This window comes from Lithobates pipiens, unplaced genomic scaffold (assembly GCF_037356315.1).
Source record: "Lithobates pipiens isolate NorthernLeopardFrog02 unplaced genomic scaffold, aLitPip1_a1.2 Scaffold_8, whole genome shotgun sequence".
NCBI lineage: Eukaryota > Metazoa > Chordata > Amphibia > Anura > Ranidae > Lithobates > Lithobates pipiens.
This window is the reverse complement of record NW_027507903.1, coordinates 216,471,971-216,492,277: the sequence shown is the minus strand read 5'-3', so window position 1 is coordinate 216,492,277 and position 20,307 is coordinate 216,471,971.

Here is a 20,307-nt window from a genome sequence, read left to right as displayed (position 1 = left end):
AGCTGAATTCCAGAACCTAGGGCAAGAAAATGTTCCATGCCCCAGCTGGCCACTTTCGGGGCATGGTACTGGATGACTTTTTCCCAGAGCGCTTATCTCCTGGTGATTCCCAACTGGCCGGAACGCACAGGCCTCTTTGTGGGGACGCTCAGCCAAATCTCCACTGCAGCTCCACTATTTAGGCACAACTTTCACTCTCGTCACCATGGGAGACCACACTCTCCCAGCAGATTTTTGCTGATTCTCCTAAACTTGATGCATTGTGGCTTTCGACTTGCCACAACTCTCTGCAGGCAGTACTATCCTCACATGGTCTACAGACCTGACATCACCACCGTTGCTACAGACAACCACATACCTCTCCAACTGCTGGTCAGCCTGTCAGTCACTCCTGGCACTCAAAGCAGGCTTCCCAAACAATGTTTCAGACCTTTGTCTGGCCTTGTCAGTTTGTACTGTGATAAAAGACACTTGGAGACAGCATGCCCCCACTCGCTGCACTGCAAAAAGCGCTCTGGCCTACATACCCCTCTCCCAGGTATGAACATCCAGCTGCTCTCTCCTTGTACTGAGGGTTGGCTTGCTTTCCTCTTTAGCTTGGTTCAGTGCTGCTAAGTGCCGTTGGCACCAATCCACTGCAGATTCAGACACTGGTGGGATTCTCCATACTCACAGTCAAGTCACTTCGCTGCACAGAGAAAAAACAGGAGCACTGTCTCTTTAAGAGGCCTCTCCTTTCCAGGTACACCACCTGCTGCACACACTGCAGTTTCTGGCAATAGCTCAATGGTATACGTGAGGATCTTCAGTTATGCCCACATTCTCCACCAATTGTGATATTGTGGGATGTCTAGCTCAGTGCAGAGCTTACCAGTAAGCTGAGTCTACACCAGATATTCAGTTTAACGGCTTTTTTCGGCCAATGTTTATTGAAGTAAAAGAAAAAAACAGACCATCCAGGATTCTCACGCAGGGGTTTCAACTTCAATGCAGTAATGAGATAATAAATGGAAAATACCAAGCCACCTGGCTCTCTGGTCAGCACTGCTGTTCAGGCATTGACCCCAGTCTTCTTGACCCTGTAATGGTCTCCCTGTTTGGTACCAATTCTGTACCTCTGGTGACACTCTCTCTTACAGCTTCCTGGCTGCTACAGCCCACTGGCTTGGGCACTCCTTCTGCTCTGTCAGACTGTCCTGTGCCAACAGGTACACTTCTTCCTTGCACGCCTGGACTCCTCGGGAGGGTGTAGCCCAGAACCAGGACCCACCTGTACAACCAACAAGCCAGATTCCTGGCTGTTCCCAAAACCTGGTCCCAGGATTGGAGATTCCATCCCATCCAGATCGTTATGAAATCTCCTGGCTCCAGGTCCCCAACTGGATTTTACCAACCACAGAGAAAACTGATAAAACAGTTTCCTCCAAATTAAATAATCCTCCTGAAGCCTCAACCTGCCTATTTGAGAATCCTGGGCTACAATCACTAAGACAGGGCTCCGTATTGTTACAGTAAGTATATACATATTTTCTTTACAGGACAGTATCCTTAGAATGAGGGTGATAGTAGGTTTGAGCATAGATAGTATTAGCCTGAATTTTCACTTTAAGTGCTACATCATTACATGATGAACAGTTATTTTTATGTAAATAAGGTTGGGGGCACTGTTTGTAACCTTTGCAAAGGACAATACCAAGGGAGAAGCTGGCCCGCATTATTTATTGTTAAATACATCTTATTTTGTAATATCCGAGTCTTCAGCTATGATGCAAAAGTGAAATAAGTAGAAAATCAACACATTACAGCAGGGGTCTCCAAACCATAGCCCTCCAGTTGTTCAGGAACTAAAATTCTCATCATGTCTAGTCATGTCTTTGAATGCCAGAGTGTTACAGTGAGGGTTATTTACGAAAGGCAAATCTACTTTGCACTGCAAGTGCACTTGGAAGTGCAGTCGCTGTAAATCTGAGGGGAAGATCTCAAATGAGAGGAAGCTCTGCTGATTTTATCATCCAATCATGTGGAAGCTAAAATGCTGTTTTTTATTTTCCTTGCATGTCTCCCCTCGGATCTACAGTGACTGACCTTCCAAGTGCACTTGTAGTGCAAAGTGGATTGCCTTTATTAAATAACCTCCAATGCCTCATTGTAGTTCCACAACAACTGGAGGGCCATAGTTTGGAGATCCTTGCATTACAGGATATCCATTAAAGAGGAATTGCAGGCAAGGTAGCCAAATCAAAATAAAAATATCATTATGCAGAATAATTACCGTACAACGTAATTTGTAAACAGTGATATCTGTGCACTTACTCCTTCCGTGGTCAAATGCCTTTTTTTATATCCCCCATGCTGATGTTGTGAGCTGCCATTTTTACTGAGGGCAAATTAAGCCACAGTCCTCTTGAAAAATGTTGCCATCCGCTCCATCTTGCCGCCTATTGTAACCTTGCACATGTGCGTTAAAGGGCTCCCAGCCTCGCATGCGTGGTACAAAACATGCTTCTTGCCTCTCAGAAGCTTATGAAAAGTTCACAGTTTTTCACACACAGGGGCTGAAATCTCCATATAAAAAATAGAAAAGCAATTCTCCTTTCGCTGGCCAACATAATCATCTCTTCTCTGTGGGAAAGAACAGTGATCCTTGGAGTCTCCTCCTATCCCCACCCCCATCCAACCCTGCAAGCGTCCTTGGCTTTCATGTCACTCCCCACAGTCCTGCTCCACTCGCCCCTCTCCTGCCAGAAAACTGCTATGAGAGAGAGCAGAAAGAAAAAAAAAAGAGCACTGCTGGGAGATCTGATGTTTATCTCCCGGAAGTCAATGCAAATACAGCAAACAGCACCATATGGCTAGGTGTTTTATCAACAGGGAAAAAGAAAGTACAGAAAATAAGGTATTTACTGCCACATATTTACATTTTTGATTCACAATGACTACACAGCAAGGGTTTAAGGTTTGAATGAAGGAAAGATGAAAAATGACCGAGGGTCCACTTTAAAGTCTATCCTAAAGATCAGTTTCATGCCATACATCAAACATTCCTCATACTCAGTGCAGCAGATTCATATTTTTACTGTCTTGTTATAAAGTTATTTCTTGATCATACATCACGGGACACAGAGCCTTCATTACATAGTGGGTTAGATAGGCACCTTTCATGATTGGACACTGGCTAACCCCAATTAAGGAGAATTCCTCCCCTATATAACCCCTCCCATATGGGAGGTACCTCCGTTTTTTCACCAGTGTCTAAGGTGGTTGGTCACGTAAACGTGCTATGAAGAAAGCTCTATGCAGGTCCCTGCAGGGGTCTAAGGGCTATATTAACCAGATACATATCTCGGGCCGATATGTGACTCCCAAGTTGATATGGTACCTGGGGCCTCGTCATCCGAAGAAACAAGGTTTTGGCTGTAAGTCCTCTCCTTTGGAAGACTGGGCTCTGGGAAAACCAGACTTGGTGTACTATTAAAACAGTGGCACAAAAGTTCTGGCAGAGTCTTTTACAGGTCTAGGTAAGAGGTTACTCTGAGAAGGAACCCAAAAAATCCTGAAGGATGGCACAACACTACCCGCCATGATGGTTCACATGACTAGTAGTGTTGGGAGAACCATTCAAGCCGAGCAAATGATCTGCCCGAACATTGCCTGTCCTCCCGTTTGGCGAACATCCAAATTTTCAGGTAGCTTGGCGGGATGTTCACCCGCTTAGTGCCCCACAATGCACTGCACAGTGCATTCCAGGGCCCTAATCGGATGAAGCCTTGCACCTGACCATTGGTCAGGTGCAAGACTTCGCCAATTAGCACTGTCAGAGCCCTGATTGGACAAAGTGATGATGACTTCCTCCAATCACGGCTCAGTGCTCATAATCCCACCCCACACTATAAAAGGTAACTTACCATAGAAAGATTTTGCAGTGTTGTTGGAGTGGAGATAGATAGAGCAGGGCTCAGTTTACTGTTAGCGAGTTAGTGTGTTCCCTTATTGTGACTCTAGTGTAAAGTGTAGAGTGTTAGTGTAGTGTCTGAGAGGCCAATAAGGAGAGGCAGATGTTCCAATGCCACTATGAGAGGGGCCAGCAGCATCTGTTTCCAGAGGCAAAGGTGGACGTGGTCCGTCCTCAGGCAGGGCACTATTGTCTCTGTTTAGTGATGTTGCCCATGGTATCCAGCCACAGCATGTAGAAGAGGTGGTGGACTGGCTTACTAAACTATCCTCATCCTCTATGACCCAAGCTGACACTAGTGCGCAGTAAACCCCAGCTGCCAGAGCAGCTTATTCTGCCTCCTTGTCCACAGCTTTTCCTGCCATAGCCCCAGCATCATGCATGGAGGAGACAGCTGGATTATTTGAACACAGCGTCAGCCACTTGCTTCTTGAGGATGCACTGACATTACTTGATTCTGATGTTGATTCTGAGGTAGAGGAAGGGAGTAACGTCACCTACAGAGAGGGGGGAACACTAATAGACAACAACAGTTATACAAAATCTGTGAATGGTGGTGCGCTGTTGTAAGCAAGATAAACGAAAAAAATTATATATACAATAATAAGTATTGAAATAATAACAAGCTAGCAATCCAACTCTAGTTTCAAATGTGTATAACTTCTAAAGTGCAACGGTGGAATTTCTAAATTGTTCTTTATGTTCCCCCAGTCGCAGTGTATTGTCAAGTTGACAGTGATGATGAGGATGGAGGGGGAACACCCAAAGTCTAATTTTTCCACTCCTGTTACTTCTATCTAAAGTCTGCAAAAGAAACACCAGACTTTATCTAAAAAAAAATGTTGGTCTGAGTGTACTATTATTTGGTTTCTTCACATAAGGCTTGCTCACTGTGATGCAAAAAAAAAATTTGTTATTTCCATCCAAAGTCTGCCAAATGCAGCATACACACGTAGCCAACTATCTGGCGGACTTAGTCCTGCGGACTTCCCGCCGAACTGTCCGCCGGACTTTCCGAACGGGCTACTTGCCCACACACGGCACTTTTTCAGTGGACTAATACGGCGTACTAAGTCCGCCGGACTATCCGCCGTACTTTTGAAATGAACGGACTCGCCCCCACACATTTTGAGCATGTCTCCAGGTAGGCGGGGCCCGCGAAGGATGCGTCGCTGGCCCTGCCACCTGGTATGGACTTAAAGGGGAACCCCAACGCCCTAAAAATCGACATGGGGTCCCCCCAGGTCCACATCAGACCCTTGTCCGAGCACGCTACCCGGCCGGCCAGGAAAGGGGGGACGAGCGAGCGCCCCCTTCCTGAGCCATACCAGGCCGCGTGCCCTCAAAATGGGGGGGGTGCCTTGGGGAAGGGGGGTCCGTGTGGCCCCCCCACTCCAAAGCACCGGAATCCGGGAGCCCTCTTATTAAGGGGGGCTCCCAGATTCCGATAATCCCCCCACCTGCAGACCCCGACAACCAAAGGCCAGGATTGTCGGGAAGAGGCCCTTGTCCTCATCAACATGGGGACAAGGTGCTTTGGGGTGGGGGGCCGCACGGCCCCCCTTCCCCAAGGCACCCCCCCATGTTGAGGGCACGCGGCCTGGTACGGCTCAGGAGGGGGGTGCACGCTCGTCCCCCCTTTCCTGGCCGGCCGGGTAGCGTGCTCGGACAAGGGTCTGATGTGGACCTGGGGGGACCCCATGCCAATTTTTAGGGCGTTGGGGTTCCCCTTTAAGTCCATACCAGGTGGCAGGGCCAGCGTCGCATCCTTTGCGGGCCCGCCTACCTGGAGACGTGCTCAAAATGAGCGGACTTTTCTCCGGGCGGGAAAAGTCTGTTCATTTCAAAAGTACGGCGGCCGGATTGTCCGCCGAAATGCAAGTCCGGCGGGAAGATTGGAGTGCAATACTACTTTCTAAGTCCGCCATACTTTCGGGTAAAAAAAGTCCACTGGAGGCTACACACGGGGGGGATTGTCCGGCGGACTTGAGTTTGCCGGACTTTTCCACCCGATTGTTTGATCGTGTGTACGCGGCATAAGAGTCACCAGATTGTATTAATGTCACTGTATTCATTATAAACTGTCTTTTTAAAGAGTTTTTTTTTTGCATTGGTACATGTCCCCCATGGCAGTAGCCGGACCCCCATACCCTTTTCGTGGCCAATAAATTGCATATATGCCTTCATATTGGGGACTTTTGATTTTTCACATTCGGCTCCCATAGATTTCAGTGGGGTTTGTCGTTCGGGTCTGAACATGTGATGTTCAAGAATTCTGGTGCAAATTGAACCGGGGGGTGTTCTGCCCATCTCTAATGACTAGTGATAACAGATTAAAAAAATAGAAGCATGCAGACCTTTTTTATTCAGGTTAGGTAGAATATTTAGAAGGGGATGGCAGGGAACATTTTTAAGAATAAACATAATTAGGCTTTTCTTTCAATTGAAGATTACTATTGGAAATGTGCTGCAAAGATCTGCAGCTTCTGGGACCATATATAATCCTTTACAACATTACATTCTGACCAGTGGCAACCGGTCCATATGGGGCGCATCCGTCCGCATGGCCCCTAATCTACATGCAGGGCACCAGACGCATGGATTCCAATAGAGTTATTTTTTTTAGGAGCATGTAATTAATTAGAGCCAGAGGCTCTAATTGGCTTCAAAAAAGGGTGGACTCAGGACACAGAGCACTGTGCCATGTGTCCAACCAGTTGTGTGACAATAGCAAATTAATATTTGATATTTTCTTCCTGATTCTCCTCCCGGCCAATCATGAAGCTGTTTCTGAGAGACGATTGACCAGGCCAATCAGTTCTCAGTCAGAGCACACTTCCTCCTCAGCCAGGAAGAAAAGCAACAGCCCGGCTCTTCCATCCCCCTAGCACCTAAGGTCAGCCCATCTAACGCCGGGGGGTGGGGGGGTGCTTTCAGGGATCGTCACCTTCCTGTCCGCCGTCCATCTCCCATGGGGGGGTTGCTTGCAGCGAGCGCCGCCTTCCCATCCATCTCCCCTGGGGTGGCTGGCATTAGTTTGTCCTTTAGATTTACCAAAACTAGTAAAACCTACCTAAACTATAAAAAACATGTATATCCAATTGGCAAGCCCTTGCACTACAAAGTTAATACATCTATAGGAAATAGTACAGCTTAATGCTCTGTTGTAGTAGTCTATGTGTTTGGTACCTAGCGATCATAGACAACAGTCTGGCCTGGTGCTTCAAAACACGATTCTAATAGGACAAAACATTGGACATACACATCTTGTCATGGTAATACACTGTTTGTCGCTATGGGGGTTAGTTATTAAAACCTGAGAGTGCAAAATCGGGTGCAGCTCTGCATAGAAACTAATCAGCTTCCAGGTTTTATTGTCAAAGCTTAATTAAAAACGCTGAAGTTAAAAACTGATTGGCTGCAATGCACAGCTGCACCAGATTCTGAGTGAATCAGCTTTTAGTAAATTCCCCCCCCCCCCCACATGTCACACTTCATAAGTGCATTATTTTGCAAACCAAAAAAAACAAAATGGGTGAATTAAATAGAAAAACACAGTACTTGTATTTTCATTGAATAGACAATTTTAGCACATTTAATATAAGCTTAAAAAAACAAGTCTAATAATGATTTTTAGAGTGTCTATTGTATGTGGTAATTTTAGATGTATTAGTCTGGATTGTTTTGTTTCTGCGAGCTACTTGTATTTAAAATGATAATGCAGTAAGTACTTTAAATATCAACAGTGACAAAATGTCGTTTTCTTCCATTATTTGAAGCAGTTATGTTTATTCTTGTCTACATTGTTCAGCTCTGATCTTCTATTTCGTTTACTAATTAGCTAAGAAGAATTGATCATAACAGAGTTTTTGGCAATCTTTACTATGATGGGCTTATTGATGATCAGTTCGGAAGTAGAAGCATTTCTGACAGCTGTTATACCTGACAATATGTAGAAACTTTCTAATTAGGTAAATGCAGCTAACAACTTGACCTCACCATCTGCTGTCATTTATAACACCTTTGAAGGCATTTTATTGTATGCTAATGTTTTCCCTATCTAAGTGATTAAATGTCTATTTTCAATTCTGGATTGAATATGAATACGGTAGTTACTTCAGCCACCTCAGAAGGCCTATAGTGACTCATGCTCTTGGATTCTGAACAGCAATGAAATAGCATGGTATTCTTTATTAGGCATACAATATACAACTATTCAAACTTGAATTATTGGAGGAAGTTCAAAGTTCAAGGAGATGTAGTACAAAGCTGATGCCTGACGTTGATGTCTTAAATTTTCCAACAGAAAAGATATGGCTTTCTAGATTACAATAAAAATATAAAGGCAGCTATAAATGTACGGCAGAATGTATCACAGATGGTACCATCCTACATAATAGAGTATAAATGTGAGACAAACAAAAAGGGTCCATTCTATCTGTTATTAATTATATCTATCCTAGCAGCAAAACATTCACTGCACACTGCTCAAACATACAGTGCCTTGCAAAAGTATTCACCCCCCTTGCCATTTTTCATGTTTTGTTGCCTCACAACCTGGAATCAATATGGATTGTTTGAGGATTTGCATCATTTAATTTACAGAACCTGCCCACAACTTTGAAAATGTTTTTTTTATTATTGTGAAGCAAACAACAAATAGGACAAAATAACAGCAAAAGTCCATGTGCATAACTATTCACCTCCCTGAAGTCAATACTTTGTAGAGCCACCTTTTGCGGCTATCACAGCTCCAAGTCGCTTTGGATAAGTCTCTATGAGCTTGCCACATCTTATCACTGGGATTTTTGCCCATTCCTCCTTGCAAAACTGTTCCAGCTCCTTCAAGTTGGATGGTTTGCGCTTGTTAATAGCAATCTTTAAATCTGACCACAGATTTTCTATTGGATGGAAATCTGGGCTTTGACTAGGCCATTCCAACACATTTACATGTTTCCCCTTAAACAACTTAAGAGTTGCTTTAGCAGTGTGTTTGGGGTCATTGTCCTGCTGGAAGGTGAACCTCCCTTCTAGCCTCAAATCACACACAGAGTGGTACAGGTTTTGCTCAAGAATATCCCTGTATTTAGCACCCTCCATCTTTCTCTCAACTCTGACCAGTTTACCAGTCTCGGCTGCTGGGTGATGTGATGTGTTGGGTTTGCGCCAGACATAGTGTTTTCTTTGATGGCCAAAAAGTTACATTTTAGTCTCATCAGACCAGAGCACCTTCCTCCATACATTTTGAGAGTCTCCCATATGTCTTTTTCCAAACTCATTCTTCTGTCCACTCTGCCATAAAGCCCAACTCCATGGAGCGTACGGCTTATTTTAGTCCTATGTACAGATACTCCAGTCTCCGCTGTGGAACTCTGCAGCTCCTCCAGGGTTACCTTAGGTCTCTGTGCTGCCTCTCTGATTAATGCCCCCCTTGCCCGGTCCATGAGTTTTGGTGTGCAGCCGTCTCTTGGCAGGTTTGTTGTTGTGCCATGTTCTTCCAATTTGGTTATGATAGATTTGATGGTGCTTTTAGGGATCATCAAAGATTTGGATATTTTTTTATAATCTAACCCTGACTTGTATTCTGAACAACATTGTCCCTTACTTGTTTGGAGAGTTCCTTGGTCTTTATGACAGTGTTTGGTTAGTGGTGCATCTTGCTTAGTTGTTGCAGCCTCTGGGGCCTTTCAAAAAGGTGTGTGTATGTAATGACAGATCATGTGACACTTAGATTGCACACAGGTGGACATCATTTCACAAATTATGTGACTTCTAAGGTAATTTGTTGCACCAGAGCTTGTTCTGAGCTTCATAACAAATGGGTGAATGCATACGCACATGCCAATTAGCAGTTTTTTCATTTCTGAAAAATAGTTTTATGTATACCTTTTTCTAATTTTACTTCACCAACTTAGACTATTGTGTTTTGGTCCATCACATATATTTCAGAGATTAAAAAAAAAAAACATTCAACTAAAGGCTGTAATGTAACAAAATAGGTAAAAAGCCAAGGGAGATTAATACTTTTGCAACACACTGTAATTTACACCTGTCAGCTGTGGCATGCCATTTGGCTGCAGATATTGCTTGATATTAAAACTATAACATTATTCACTATAAATATAAAGAGAATACATCAAAAAAATTTATGAGAAATGAGAAAGGTCATCACAAGGTATTTTGTATCTTTAAATGATTTACAGTTTTTCAGCCATTACACTATATTCAGCCATTTTTTATCCCCAGTTTTGAAATGCCTCAATTTACGATTTGAAGATTTTAGTAGAATGAGCTGAAATTCAAAGGAGGTGACCTGATTGTTTTACTGTTGCAGATACAGGTCCGCTCCCTATGCCCACGAATGAGGAACGCATTTCTGTGTCACTCTGCTTGCTTCTCCTCTCAGCATGGATCTTTGAACTATAGCACAACAGATTGGCTCATTTTGCTTCTACTTTGACAGTCTAAATTTTGTAAAACAGGAACTGTTAGAAGCTGATTCCAATTCAGATTCAGGTATTTACACCTGCTTTAAAATTACGCATGAATTAATGAATACAGGGATGCAGTAATTTTGTCTTTTATATCTGCTATATATATATATACATATATATATATATATATATATATATATATATATATATATATATATATATATATATATATATATATATATATTTATATAGGTCAACTTTAATTTCTCACTGTCTAGTGACATTTCTAAATGCAGAGCTGTGGGATACTGGAGGCACACAGCTGAGAAAATTACTTTGGAATATGTCAGAAAAAAAAACTCTTGTTATCAGTACTGGACCAGACTAACACCACCCACAAGAAAGAAAATTATAATTTTGAGTAGTGATACCATACTGATATTTATTCATGGCACATTTTAATGTTTGCACAGTAAGGGTAGTGATTTGGTTTCATTATTTTGATTTATAGGAGCACTGCAATACCTGTACAATATACATTGTTTATTGACCAATCAGTGTTGGCGTATTTATTAAAACCCAGACATATTTGCAGTTCTTGTACTCAGGATAGAGAAAACAACTAGGTAAAAAGTGTTTGGCACAGTATTATTTCATTGAAATACAGTATGTGATGTATTTTTTAAATTTTTTTTATATTATAATAAAAAATATAACCTGGGTATTTATAAAAAATGTGTCCCAATTAAAATGCCTTATATATCCCTAAAAACATTTAAACACAATTTTGATGGGCAAAGTAATCATAAAGGTATCATGAGGTTAACCAATGCGTACATTTTGCCTAGTTAACCAGGTTCCTTGACCCTGGGGCCCTGAAAGTGTTAAGGATAAAGCATACCTAAACTCTAAAAACAAAACTTTGCCAGCAGGGAAAGTCTTTTGATAAAGTAATTAGTGCATTGTTATAGCACTGATCGTTGTATAAATGCCAATGGTCCCAAAAATGTGTCAAAAGTGTCTGATGTGTCCGCCATAATGTCGCAGTCCTGATAAAAAATGCAGATCGCCACCATTACTAGTAAAAACAATAATAATAAAAATGCTATAAATCTATTTCCTATTTTGTAGACACTATAACTTTTGCGCAAACCAATCAATATACGCTTATTGGGTTTTTCTTTTTACCAAAAATATGTAGAAGAATACATATCACCATAAAACTGAGAAAAATATTAGCTTTTTTTTTTTTTAAAAAAAGGGGATATTTATTATAGCAAAAAGTACAAAATATTGTGTTGTTTTTTTCAAAATTGTTGCTCTTTTTTTTGTTTATAGCGCAAAACATAAAAACTACAGAGGTGATCAAATACCTCCAAAAGAAAGCTCTATTTGTGGGAAAAAAAAGGAGGTCAATTTTGTTTGGGTGCAGCATCGCACAACCACACAATTGTCAATTAAAGTGACGCAGTGCAGAATCGCAAACAAATTTGCAAAAAATGGCCTGGTCATTCAGCAGCCAAATCTTCCAGGGCTGAAGTGATTAATATGGATTTTTCTTTTGTGTTCTGTTCAATAAACTTTATTGCTGATTAAAAAAAATAATAATAATTAGGAGACCATAGTTGATACAGCAGTGGAAAATGTGCATACACCAGGAGAGTTTTAAAGACTAAAACTAGGCTGTTATGTATTAGAAAAACAAGGCACAAGAAAGTGTTTTCTTTCAAGAATTAAATGATTACAAATGATAAAACAGTGTATAATAATTGGCCAGTGACGGGGCAGTTTTAGTGACCAACTAGGCAGAAATGTCCTAGAGACACGGGGTAATGAAATTGGCTAGCAGCAGGACAATATTTTTTAACCATTTGCGGACTGGTCAACAGTTATTTTATTGCTGGTAAGTGGCTTAGCAGAACAGTGTCATACCCCTACCCACCCTACTCATGCACCTTGGTGCTGTGCAATCACATGACACATAGTAAACAACAGTCATAAATGGAATGCTTTCAGGACATCATTGTTTACTACTGTGTGTGCTCTGTGACTGGTCAACAGTGATCACATGGTACCTGGGCCAATCACAGCACCCTGTAATATATGATAGCTGGTGCCAATCATAGCATTAACCATAGTAAACAATGAGTCATGAATAAAAACCATTTAAATGATTGCTGTTACAGTGTAACAAAAAAAAAATCTCTGAACACCTGCCCAGAGTAGTACAATATCACTATGGTGACACAGAACAACTTTAATAAAACATATGTAAAAAAAAAACTTGCATAAAAAGAAACAAAACCTTAAAAAATAAAAACAAGTTAAAAAATGTAATAAAAAATTATTTAACTTTTTTTGGCTTACTGTTGCTAGTCACTTGTAACTGAAGACAAAAACCACACTCACCAACTTACAAAGCTGACAAAGCAGCTAACAGCATGTTAAATATCACAGCATCCTTCTATGGATTTCACAGCTCCATCCATGTATGATCTTCTCATCACAGTTTCCACTCTACACCACTAAGGGGAGTCTGAATTACAGCAGCACTGTATGGAAAGAAGATTGCTCACCGCATGGAGCTCCAATAGCCGTCAACTCTGAGACCATAAATGGCGGTGTGACGTCAACGTGTCGCTCTGCCCTAACGAGTTTTGTGCCAACACACATCTTCAGGAGACGCTAGAGACTCCCCTAGTGGTGTGGAGTGGAAACTGTGATGAACTATGGTGTCACAGAGGGATGCTGTGATCTTAAACAAACTATAACAAAAGCAACATAAAATAAATAACGTACACCCAAAAAAATAAAAACTTCAAGATACAAACTAAAACAAAATCCCACAATTTTTTTATGCTTGCAGTCCAGCGTACATATACAAATGTCCTAGACAGCAAGGGATTATAACATATATATCAACAAGACCCTGGAGGATGTCACCATTTGACAAAATGCTCATTGGGAAGGAGCTAGACAAGCCAAGGTAACAACATATTGCACTTACTACTGATTGGGATTCAGAATTTTTGTTTGAAAAAGAGCTTTAGTACATTGGCACATTTGTTTTTAAATTTGCCCCCAATCTCTTTATGGCCAGGTGGGAGGAGGATGTCGTCTATGCCAAGGGTTGATCTCAGTTGATATTTTTGGGTAAGATACATTGACAACATCCTCCTCCTATGGGATGGCGGATCAGAATCACTGGCCAACATTTTTCAGAACTGAACCAGAATGACCGTGGCATGTGATTGACATTTGAATATAGTAGACAGAAAGTAATTTTTTTAGATCTAGAGATGAAGATTTGTGACAACCATTTTAAATATAAAACATATTTTAAATCCACCGATCGTAATGGTTTTATACCGATCGATAGTTATCACCATCACTCTTGGCTAAGATCAATTCCACAAGGACTTAAGGTTTTGCAGGAACTGTACCAATCATGATACTTTTAAATCTCAGACGGCAGTTTTACGTACAAGGTTTTTGGATAAAGGTTATAAACAGACGGACGTAGATCTTCAACTTAATAGCATCATAAAAATTTATAGAAATACACTACTGTCTGAAAAACCTCCCACCGAACCTAATGAATCTTTTACATGGTCATTAGTCACGACATACTCCGTGCAGCACAAACAAGTTAATTTGATTATAGACAAACATTGAGGTATATTGAGGAACAACTGTATTTTAGGTTCCCTGTTACCAGAATGTCCGAAGGTGGTATATAGAGGTGTACCTAATTTGCAGAGCAAAGTGGCACCCAATATAATTTATCCCCCTGTCAGACCTTTCTTTTTCTGTAACATGACAGGCTACTTTCCGGGCAAAAAAATGCAAAGGCTGCAAATATAATGTTCTTGGGAGAAACAAAACTACAGAGTTCAGATCTACTATTACAAATCAATCTTATCCTATCAAAAGGTTTTGCACCTGTTCCACTAAGAACATGGTGTACTTACTGACTTGCCAATGCGGTAAGCAATATGTCAGCCGTACCATTAGGTCATTTAGGAGTCACTGAGCATATTAGTAAGATTATAGAAGGCAGCATCAAACACACAGTCCCCCATCATTACCGTGAGCTTCATAAGAGAGATCCCAGAGGTACAGAGTTTCTAATTATCGATTCATATATTCCTCCCTGGAGGGGAGGAGCTATCACCAGGGTAATGTCTTGTCTCAAGACTTTTTGGATTTATGAATTACAGTGTCACTCCCCCAGGGAATTATTGTAGAATGGGACATCAATTTTTTTATAAATAAATCATAGAGGTCCTTACTGTACTCTACTGTCTGTACAACATAGAGTTTTTTTAGGATTGCAAGGTCATAATACTTACTTTTTATTCATCTAATATTGTTAAGTTGTTGGATTCTTTATATATTTTATTTTAGTCAAAAGTTTTATTTTCATTTATAGATCATATTTAGGGGTTCTCTTTTCCCTTTCTGATTTTAATGATTTTATACATATATTTTTCAATGTGGTTTTATGTGATTCATTGATATTTGTATTTATGCTTTATCATAATTATTAGGATTCAACCCAGTGCGGTACAAAATTGGGAAAAAAATCCAAAATTTTGTATTAATATATATATATATATTAATATTTGCAGATTTATATATAACACTTACTTTGCACCAACCTTTTGGGAAGTGCTTCGTACATATTTTGATTTTTAGTCTGTTTTTCATTAAATTGTTTGTATCGATTATATGCATATCATTTAACAATAATCAAACCAACCATTACTATTGAGGGCATACACAATTTATATTTACATATATAAGTTGTTTGCCCTTGTGATAAACATCACTCCAGTATTATGACATATCACGTTTTTTGTATAATTTATTTATTTTTCTTTTTTTTTAGTTAATTTCTTACTGGGACACACTGTTTATTTTTCAATACAACAGTTAGGTCTGTACAAGCCTTGATCAATCAAAATGAGACTTGGAGTTTGTTGTCCTGTGTTCTGGATACCACTTCTGGTCTTTTAACATAAGTCACTTCTGCTTTTTTGTGCCTGCCTATCCCCAGCCATCTAAAGCGAGGCTTGGCATTCGCCTGGATGTGTGTTCCACTTGCGCACTTCCTATTTATTTTAATATGTCATTCGTAAATTTTTTTAATTCATTTATGTATATTTCTTGTTGACCGGTGGTCCTTGTGAGAAGATTATTTTATCCAATTATATCAACGCCTATATCCATCCGGGCTCTACTATTTTTGTTGAAGAACCACGACAAGTCTGTTTGATTCATAGGGCGTATGTCCTATTAAAGCCATACTTTCCGGTAAGCCTCAGTGTTATTGGTGGTGGTGCTCCATCTCCCTTTTTCATGCACGTTCAGCGGTGGCTTGAAAATTACCATTTGGGGTGCCAAGATACTTTTTGGACATTTCCATTTCATCAAACAATCTTTCTCATTCAGTGGAATTTTTCCTTTATTCATGTTTTCTATTATTGCTTTTGAGTTTATAATAAGCTGTTCACTGCATTTTATGTGTATGGTATATATTGATTTAATCACCTGATATCACTGTATTTTATATGTATGGTATACATTGGTTTAATCACCTGTTATCAATATTTTAATATTGCATTATACTGTTAGTTTGATATCCTCACAATGATTTTAAATTGTTACTAGTGCTGCATCAGCACTTTTTTACTTTTACTTTTTGCAATTGTCATTTGCAGTGCTGGCAGCTTCCCCCTCCCCCACTTTTTTTGGACAGCGCGGTATTTAGAAAAAAATGTTTACATTTGTTTTAAATTTTTTTTTTTTATAAAATAGTTTCAACTGGTATCCACTATTTGAGTATTTTTGTTCCTCTTCCATATATATCAATACTTACAGTGGTGGAAACTCATACGGGGCCCCCCTAATCCATGCGCCCGGTCCATAATCTACATGCCGGGTGCCGGACGCATTGATTTCAATGGGCTTAAGGCACTAATTGTCTTCAAAAAGAGTGAATTTGGGGCTTGGGGCTGGCGGGTGATGATCGAGCAAAGCGACAATCATGCGATCAGATGGGGAAGCAGCGATCGATCAAGCACTGGGGTGGGGGAGTGGCTGGCTGGGTGTGGACCACGGGCCACCCACACAAGAAAATTGAGCACCAGCCACCAATGGATACTAAGCTGCATTGTGACAATTTTTTGGAGGTTATTTGCCTCCGATGAGCACCACTGTGATGGTATGTAGTCGCTGAGAGGATTGTGTTTACAAAGGAGAATGCAAAACTTTCACTGGTACTTCATGGGATTTTGATTTGTATTATTTTTAAATTCATTGCATGTTAATATGATGTAATAATGTATTTTTCTATATATGATATATGGGGAACACTTCTAGGTACTAATTTAATTTTGAAAATGATCACATACAGTTTATATATGTAATAGAAATAATACTGTATATTTTTGTTTTTAGTTTGCTTTACAGTGTGCACAACATTCTGTGCAAACTGTTTTCTCTGGGTATTTAAAGTCTTTAGCGTGGCTCTACTTTTATACATTCCTAAATATTGTCCTAGAGGGATCCCTCTTAAAAGACTTTTAAAAGACTTTTTGGATCACTACTCTCAAATCCAAAATAAACTTTGTTCATGATAATCAAGTGTAAATTTAAAGTGGATGTAATCTCTTGCCTATACCCAGTGAATTGAACAGCCTCAGAGGATACACAGAGATGAAACAAATCTCCCTACATAAGTTTTACATGTATATCTGCTCTCTTCAGATTTCTACACTCTTTAGAAGCGTTTAGAATCGATTCAGATCACGTTATACATTTTTCTTCCTGTTTCAGCAGTGGGAGTAAGGGCATATACTGAGACACAGCTGATTGGAGGAAAGGCACCCCCCCCCCCCCCCTTCCACATAGGCAGAGGAATGAAGAAACTTGCAGAACTGTGCTGTGAATAGAAAAGCTCTCTGCTTATCTATCTCTAAGTTCCCCCCCCCCCCCCAACACAAATTTCCAGCTGCTTTTATCTCCTGTGTCAGAGAACTTGTCAGAGTTATCATGCTGATAACAGAGGAACCGATCAGCAGAAAGACACATGACTTAAGGCTTTGGAGAGAGATAAGTAAACACTACAGATAGATGTGCCCAGGTCAGATTTCACAAATGGGGTACACTTGCTTTGGATTCAAACACCTTGAACCTTAGTCTGTAACTGAGCCATAACACTAGTTCATAAAAGCAATAGATTTCTATATATCCATACCAAGCTAACACATGGTCTAAAAATTTTGCAGCTTTAATATTATTCACAAAAAATGGTGTTCCTATCCCCCAATATACAGGCTGGCCAGGGCCAGTACACAAGCCATGCTCATAGCTGATCTGTGTACTCAGAGCTAGTTAGTGACTAAAGGCCACCCGGGCGGAAATACGTCAACATCTTTGTAGCAAATGTTGCGTTTTCCTGTGAAATGTTGGAATAAAAGAAGATTTTATTCAACATATACATGGAGCTGCTGATCCTTTTTTGTATGGAAGGTATGACAGTTGTGACCTGGGATTCTGCCGCCGTTTGCTCTAGTGATTTTTACATGAAATAAAAAGGTTGTAGCATCATTTTCTGCTATCATTTCACTAGGAATACGTGTTTTAAATTTTCTATAATGAAGACAATTTTATGGCAACACGTTGTGGGCTGGCCTTTAAATGTATACTGTGTTATTGATAGATATGATGGGTAGAGCTATTTTAATAGATGTTTTTTGTGTAACGTTTGACCGACTGTGCTCCCCAGTCACTTGGCATGATGAGCACCTGTAAATATTTTACTTAGCACCCATATTGACCATTCTTACATTTCTGGGCCATGTTTTAAAGGACTTGCATTGCATTAAAGTGGAAGTAAACCCATCGATTTAAACAGTTAAAAAAAAAAAAGGAATGCTAACTGCACATTGGCTGTGCTCTTAGCCAAACTATCAAACCATCCAATGGCTGGTGTCATAACAAATCACATGTGCAGCACCATAGCAGTTGAAGATTAAACAGAGGCAAAGATGGCAGCTTCCTTGGCTGAAAACGTTAGGGGAGTTTACTTCCACTTTAAGGTCCAATTTGAAATCGGCAGGAAGTGTTGCAAATCCATTTTGGGCCTTGGTGGGTTATATTTAGTATATTATATATATATATATATATATATATATATATATATATATATATATATATATATATATATATATATATATATATAGTAAATGTGCTGGAAGAGAATAAACTTCTTATGCTATCCTTTTCTGCTGTTATAGATTTGCTAAGGTAAGACCAAGGCAAGGAAAACATACCTCTTGCTAATTAGAGAACCAGAGACCACCAGCATAGAAGAGAAGTATATAGTAGTTAATCTGGCAATAGATATGCAAGGTAAATTAGAAGTGCAGGCCTGGAGTTCAGCATGTGTACTAGGCTCCCTTTAGCATATATACATATGAGAATGTGGAGCAGATACAGTCAGCACCAGATTATCTTAGAGGAAAGAATAGAAAATTGGGATCAGATGAGATTTCTACTGTCTGTCAACAGCTTTCCAATTCATCTTTTCCATAGAGAGCAGGTGGTACTGGGGTGGTATCATTCTTTCAAAGTGAAAATGGCCAGATAAGGCAGCCTTTTTCAACCAGGATGCCTTGAGGTTTCTTCAGGGGTGCCTTGGCAAAATGCCTAAAAATTCAACAAAAATTGTATACAAGCCAGCAGTGAGATCAAGCCTGCCTTTTAGTTACACAAAGCTATGGGTTTCCATTATGCACAATTACAACTTTTTAGACACAGGCATCCTAACAACCAATGACATTATGAGTTAATAAGGAGGATGTCTGTTGCCACCACAGCATCCTTGTTTGACCCTCCTTTGCCTCTCTCCCTCAGCACTGGGGTGACATTAGCTGATTACTGAAGAGAAATTGAGGGAGAAAAGAAACATTGGAATACAAGTCAGTACCAGTGTGTAAAAGTGTATTTGCTTTGGAAGAATAAATCACCTCCAACGTTGGGTGGCCTACGTGTGGATGTTGCTGCATTGTGTAAAGCTATTAGAACAGTTTTTTCAAATTTAAGAATGGGGTGCCTCAAGACTGTCCATCTTAAAGTGTGCCTTGAGATTGTCTATTATTTTAAAGGGTGCCTTGAGATCATGTAGAAAATTATTTTAAAAGGTGCCTCGATTGAAAAAGTTTGAGAAACACTGGGATAAGATGATGATGTGTCTATAACATTATTATAAGAGCAAACATATTGTCTCTAGTATCAACAGTGATTCTGAACTTTTAATGAAAAGGGAATTTCATAAAAAAATATTTAGTGAAGAGGGGAAAGGTAAAATGTATATGTTAATGAACCTAAACTCCTATGAATTGCTGATTTAATTCACTTTTAGGACCTTGAATCTACCACTCCATCTTTCTCCAGTGTTTGAACTCTCAGATTTATGAAAAAAAATGTAGTTAGTTATTATTAATAGTTATTGAAATTGAACTGCCATTAGAGGAATCCTGGTGGTGGCTTGGGAAACATTTCAGAGAGTTTGAGCTTGATTACACAGTGTTCCCCTATAAACATACTAAAAAACATGCTTATACATTTAGCATAAGCAGAACAATTATAGATTGTGCATTTCGCATTTTAAAGATTCTAATGGAAAATGGGATAATAACATGAAAGCTTTTATGCCATTCAGAAAACTATAATCTTGCTACAGGGGCTCTAATGCAGCTTTTTAAATTATTATTATGTTTTTGCTTGAACATTTTTTTTTCTTTATCCATCATATTTTTTATGACTGTGTTTATGAGTTATTAGATATGTTTATGGATTCAGTCCTACAGTTAAGTAAATAAGTACACTCTACGGAGGATCACTTGTAAATTC